This window comes from Phragmites australis, chromosome 3, assembly GCF_958298935.1.
Source record: "Phragmites australis chromosome 3, lpPhrAust1.1, whole genome shotgun sequence".
NCBI lineage: Eukaryota > Viridiplantae > Streptophyta > Magnoliopsida > Poales > Poaceae > Phragmites > Phragmites australis.
In genome coordinates this window covers 15,091,171-15,098,440 of record NC_084923.1, presented here as the reverse complement: position 1 = coordinate 15,098,440, position 7,270 = coordinate 15,091,171, and positions in this window count along the sequence as shown.

Sequence of the window (7,270 nt, the reverse complement as noted above, 5' to 3'; positions counted from 1 at the left end):
ATGGAGAGAGCGAGAAGGGTGGGTATGCAAGTGAGGAATTGTGCGCGTGAGCGGGTGTGCGGACGAAGGGCACGAGCGTCCGATCGGGCGAACGCACAATGATCGGATGGACAGGCGGAGGACGGGCATAGGAATCAGTAGAGGAATCTAGTGGACGGAACATGACTTACGTCTTTTTTAAATAGGAGAAATTATGGGCATGTTTAGTTTCTTTGTCCACACTTGTTCACTAGTCTTGCTTGACAAGGTTAGGCAATGCAAACCTTACTAGAAGAGGATAGTCAATTTGGCTCTTTTTCAAAAATAAGAAAACCATTACTCACTTTGCCCAAATTCAAACTAAACAAAAGAACCAAACATGTTTGTTAGATAAGACTAGATAAGGGTGGGCAAAAAAACTAATGGTCTGTTTGTTTGGGCTTCTGTTTTTAGGCTTTTCTGAAATGCTGTATTTTTGGTTTATCTGAAAAGTTGCTTTTAGAAATATGCTGTTAGTTTCTACAATTTTTTTTTGGATTTCTCAGTACATAGCTTCTCAGAAAAATCTCTCTCAGCGAGTTTTTCAGCTTTAGTTTATTTTCCTCAGAAATAGACTTATAACTTCTCCAGAAAACACTTCTGCAAACCCCGTTTGTTCTGAGTTCTCATAGCAACAGAACCAAAAATAGAAAACAAACCAGGGCTAAACATACCCTACATACGGGAACAAGAGAATGGCGAGGTCTGCAGAGTGTGCTACCTATGTCTTCTTCAATCTCTCACTTCCGAGACATTGTTTCATCTGTCCACAGCAAGCCACACTCTCCTGTCTTATTGGTCTCCTCCACCTTGATGCTCACTGACAGCTTTGGCTTCTCGCTCTCAAGCCGCTGCTCCACTTCTGCCTCTCGTTGCTCTCCTTTGGCTCCAAAAAAGGATCCACAATTAGAGGTCTGATCCTTGTCACGTGAAGCCATTTGTAGTGGTGAAATGGTGAGCGTGTACCGAAAGAACCCAGCTATCGCCATCACTGTAAGCCAGCAGGCGAACGAGACACCAGCGGCACCAAAGAAGCTCCCGAATGTGGCAGCGAGCAGATACAAAACAACCCTACCGGTGAAGAACAACCTGCAAAGTAACTCAAATGATAAGATCAATTCGTTTAAGAAGGTAGCCATGTATGAATTAAGGGCATTCTTGTTTCATACTATTTCTGGCTTCTGCTTCTGTCAGAAGCTTAGAAGCCAGAAACCAAAACAAACGGGTTTGTTGAAAAGTGAATGAACTAGAAGCTGAGAAGCTAGCTGAGAGTAGCTTTTCTGAGAAGTAGTGTGCTGAGAAATCAAAAAATTATTGTAAAATTCAATAGCTAAAATCCAAAAGTAGCTTTTTAGAAAAACAAAAAACACAGCTTTTCAGAGAAGCCAGAAGCAGAAGTCTAAACAAACACGAGAGACAAGAAGAGCGATCCGCCAACCGTGACTGAGAAATCCAAGACTGCAGCAGCTGCATTTCCTGGGGCATAGCTGGAGGACACCCACAACACCCTCATGCCACACACAAGTGATAGGAGGGACTTGAGGAAAGCAGGAACCCACGTCCTATCCTGGAGAGGAGCTGAACAGGCATGGAGGCCACTCTTCTTCTTCTTGCTCTAGAAGTAGGGGCCGTTGCTCTTGCTGCGTTTAGCCAGTACATAGCCCAACAATCCGGAGGTGCAGATGGTGTTCAAGTACAAAACCACCATTCCGGATCAGGGAAGTCATCGAGGCTGCTGCGTTTGCATCGTCTGTCCGTAATGTGCTGTGCACTCGTAGTCTATCTCGGTCGTCTGTTACTCATACATCCGTTGATTCTCTTATCTAACTTATGAACTTTTATCTACCTCTCCAACATGAATCTCAACGTAAATGAATGGTCTGGTAAGCATTGCGTTCACATGCCCTTGTGAAAATTTGGAGGGTGGTTTCCTGTCACAAATCTCGGATGCTGACACAATGTTGCCACCATGAAGATAGCCGACTTTGGCCTTCGCTGCGGTGCAAAAACGCAGAGCCATCTTGTCATAGACTTTGGGGATAAAGAGTAGAGACTAGGTGCTAACGACAACAGGTGGAAGAGGAGGAGGAAGCGGGTAGAGGAGGTGAAGGTGAACGCTGCGACGGCGGAAGTAGTTTAGGGTTTGGGTTAGGGGAAAGGATTTCAGAAAGAAGGCCTCTCTATTTAAGTTAAATCAGGTTTCCATCCACATCGTCCAATGAATAACCCTCTTAAATCTCACTAGCTAAGTGTTCATGCGTTATAACAAAAACAAAAATATTTGATGTTGTAATATTAAATATAATCTCAAGGTACCGAATGAATACGTTAGAAGCGATACCTAGTTTGATTTCAGATGGTATCTAAAAAGAGGAGAAGACGAGGGTAAATGATAAAAATAGATAAATTATTTGAATTTTAGATATTTTTATTAGATGAGAGAATGATAGCGGAAGATGTAACCTGGGAATAACTTGTGTTATATGTAGTAGAGATTTAGAAAAACATAGAAATGAGACAAATCAATAGTTTAGTTAAATGCCTATTCCTTTTTTCTTCTTAAGAAAATGACCCAATAATGTGACAGTGCTTTAGTCTACATGGTTGGCGTTGGCAATGGCAATGCATGGCAAACCTTTTTGGGAGGGTGCGGGACGACGGACTGAGTTCAATATTTTTTCTTTGGGGTGTTGGGTTACATTTGCTATTTTTGTTTGCTTTGGTTTATTTTTCATGAAAATATATCTCGAAGTTTTGTAACACGAAAAAATTTCTTTCCTCTATTTCATTTTCTCTGGTAATTTTTCAGAACCTGAATAATCGAGTTGTTACGTTCTTTTTTGATAATTTTTTAGAAGATGTGACTGTGAGTTGTTATCTTTAACATATAACTACAATAAAGATTTAAACTTTCTATGGTGCGCCTATAAACATTGTAAAATCAATTTCAGACTAGGCACTTTTAATGAACAAATGCTAGAGGACACGATTGCATGAATCCAAATCGAAATTCTATGTTCGGGATGTCGACACAATCTATAGTAATGTTAGAGATAGTGGTGCGTACGTATTACCTGAGGTTAGCATGGACGCAGGGCCGTACCGCAGTATATAGGGGCTATGTGTAAAATTGAAATTACACTCTCAGAAAAGATGACATCTTTTCTCGAATACAATTATATGTGTACCGTTAAAAACAGAATTAATGTTATATGTGGTCAATATTTATAAATAAAAGAGGAATATTTGAAAAATTCATAAAAATATAATAATATCCAATCTAGAAGAGTTATGGTTTGTGAAGAGTCTATTTATATTCTATATGTTATACCATAGTATTCAATTTGAATGGATGATTAAATTTTAATTACACCTACAGTTTAAAACATGCTTAGTACTAGTCGTATAGTTCTATATAATCTTCACATAAAAATTCATGAGACTTAGCTGTTTGTAGTGATATAAATGGTCAAGTTAATATGCTGACGATCTAATTAATAATCTAAAATTATAGAAATTAATTTTAATAAGGTAGGATTGATGATCACGTGAGGCCCCTTACAGGTGGAGGCCCTGTGCAGTCGTCCATCTTGCACTTGCTAATCGACGGCCCTGCATGGACGGCATCAGATACGTCATCTAGATGTGTGTGTGTCATAGAGATATTTCTATTTTTTAAATCTTGAATGCTGATTTTTGTTTTCTGCGCCATCCATGAATCCGACAAATTTGGCATCCTCTAAAACAATTTCTACGGTTTATCTCCCGTCCAAAATGAAAAAAAAAATCCTCCCTACTCGCTAGCATAAACGTTTTTAACTTTGTCCAACGCAACGCAGGATGATAAACAATTTCTACGCAGGATGATGGATGTAGTACCGATTACCAAATAGATATCCCCTTTTTTTTTTTTGCGCAATTTCTCATTTTGATAAATGCAAATTACTTAGCACGGTGAATCCGATTTATCCTTCGTTGAAAAGCAACCGATCGATCCATATGTATAAATCTCTAACCTCATACGTATAAAGCTACAATAAAATTATGACATGCCCACCGCTTGCAGAACCTATATAACTTCATCAATCTTCTTAGGATACGTAGTGTGCGTATAGATTGTATATCTAGCGTGTATCTTATAATATGTGTTGGTGTGACTGTGTAGGGAGTTACGTGTGTTTGAGCCTGAATTTTAGGTACTATAGCTCCTACCGAGGCTTAAAACAATCGATAGTCGAGCATGTTCACATAGGATATACTCAAACGAGCGACAAAGTTTTCGTACCTCCTGCGTGGTAGGCTTGCTTTGCTGGGGCTCTGCGGATTTTAGACCCGGCAGGGGTGAGGGCGGGGCTACATTTTCGCTCGCAGGATTACGGGTCGGGGCTCCGATTACGGGTCAGGTCGGGACCGGGGATAGATTGTTGCCAATGGGCCCCTGATCGTCGCCCGTACGTGCCCTAGGTCGCCTCCCATCGTCGCATCGCACCGTCCTCAGCTCCCCCATCGCCCGCTCGCGCCCTAGGTCACCTCTCGTTGGTGCGCCACGCCTTTCTTGGCTTCGGCCGCCACCCGCTTGCACCCCAGGCCTCCTCCTGTTGGCGCGCCGTGCCCTCCTTGGCTCTGGCCGTCGCTCTCCCCCTCCCCCATGCCTGCCTCTCAGACATCGCCTACCCTCGGTCGGCACTCGCTCGTGCCTAACTCCCGATTGCTGCCCGCGCCCGCCTCGACTTCCGGCTGCCGCCTGCGGTCCCGTGCGTGGTTCGAGTCTTCATCGGGTTCAAGACCGGAGGCAATTTTGCAGCTGTTATGCATATCAGATCCAAATCAGGTTTTTATTCATCGAATCAATTATGTTCTTACTATACCAGTCCCGATCCGTACTGTTGCCAGACCTAGCCCTGCCGAGAGAAAAATCTAAAAACTCGCCTTGCTGTAGCGTTTGAATTCTATCGGACGTCCCTGAGTAGACCACGACCGGAGTGAGAAGGCCCGTCGGCGAGCACTAGTCAATACACTAATCCAAAGCCTCAAGGAACGGCACCCGACCCGACTCCAGTCGATTGGCCCTTTGACCACGGGGACCCCGCCCAGCGTCTCGCTGCCCGGTGCGGCCCACGGAGCAATGCAAGCAGGGGCAGGCGCAGCGAATCCTCCAGTCTCCAGCATAGCACGTACGAACCGGCACTTCAATGAGTCACGTCCATGCTGCAGTACAGTGCAAGCTGCGCAGCGCAGCCTGCCGTGCAAACCTCCCTGTCAGGCTGTCGCTCGCTCGCCGCGGCTGCGGCTGGCTGCCCCCGCCCCGCGATCGACGGGCCCCGAGGGGACGGGTCGTGCGCCCGGCATCATGACGCCTACGCTTAGCTGAGCAGGCGATGGGCCGTGGCCTCGCGTGGCTACGTACCCGGGCGACCTCTCCCCCCGAACCCCGCGCGTGCTTCCTGCGCTTGCTAGCGTACGTGCGCGGCTCGGCCTAGGCGTAAATGCTTTCATGTTTGCTCTGCGCAACAAGATGCACGGGCTAACTCAAAACTACTACGATCAAATCGCATAGTCATACGTCAAACGACCCACGCCGACTAAGATCATCTCCAACTAATTTTTATCAATATTCAGAATCCCTTTAAAAAAGATTTTTTTTTCACTCAACGTTTCAACAGTTTTCCTTTACGATTTCTGTCATAAAAAGATTCTTAAATTCATTCCATTCAAAACGAGACTATCTCTCCTTTCACTTCACGAATCACTTCGAGAGAAACTGTCAAAGATTAGAGAAAATAAAAGAAATATGAATGAGGAGAAGAATCGAAAAAGAAACTAAATAAAAGAAATATGGTTAGAGATGATTTAAGATTTTCGTTGGAAAGTTCTTAAGTAGTAGATTATAGCGTGGGGGCACACATGTAGAGCTTAGGTTGGATGGGACAAGCATGAAGTGTTATGTGTTTCAAACATAATACATCTGAATTAGAATTAAGTGCCCGTCCCACATGGAGATTGAGCTAAGAATGTATTTTGGACGTGGGTTTTACGCATCAACTGTTGAAAACATTAATATATTTCGTGATTAGTTGAGACAGACTTGTACTAACTTACAGTGACATAATTTCAGTGGAATATTGAGATATAAAACATGTAATAACTTAGTGGTGGTGACTCAGACTTCTGTTTGTGTTGTACGTAGACGCACCCCGCACATGATCAAGCGCTTGGGGATTTTCACGACGTACTATATGATCTGTTATAGTCAGAACTGGTAGTGCATGATCTGTAGCACTACTAGTCTACTACACAAACAAAAGTAACTAATGAGTTATACATGTTTATCCAAACGCGTCACTAAGCTTATGTGTGAGTTACAGAACTTTGCATTTATTATGTTCTCTATAAAATAACTTTGTTTTTTCAACACAAAACAACAATTCAAATTCGGTAGTACGATATCTTTACAAACTTTCTATTGTTTGGATTAGTGCATTGAAACATAGCTGTCTCAGTGAGAACATAATAAATACAACTATAGTAGCGCTAGCGCATATAAGTTTATATGGTAGTGCTGCAACACGAGGTAAACATATAATAACTCAGTAGTTAAGACATTTTGGTTTGGGTAGCGAAGGTGGTGATCATGCATTTCAAGTTTTGACTTAATTTGAGTTCTAACGACAACTAACTTAGAAACTGTGATATTCTCCCTTGCACTTTACACTTACAAATTTCAGATTTTCTATGAAAAAAGGCTTGAAAATTAACATGTTCTTATTTTTCTTCTTCTTGGACATCCTTTTTTCTCAAGCAGTAAGAAAATCCAATGTTTTCTTTTGAAAAACCTAAGAAAAGCCAATCTGCCTCACATGCGAATTCGACCTTTTTTTTTTGCAACAGACATCACTTTTGTTTGTTCAACAGTGATACACTCCTGGTTTTGACACCAACAAATTTAGTAGTACGGTATGTCTGGTGCTTTCCATTGTTAAAAGGCTTGGGTTGGAGCAGCCAAACACAGTTGTCTCAGTGAGAACATTCTAACTAAATACTACATCCAGTCATAAATACTTAATATTTTGATCAAAATGTGATTAAATTTTTAAAACTTTAACCGTCAATAGCTTTCAAAATATTTAGTTTTGAAACATAAAAATCATACCTGTAAATTTATCTTAAAAATAATTTCATAATATTAGATTTTTATTAAATATTATAACTATATTTTAATAGAAAATAGTGGTTAAAATTACACATCGAAGAC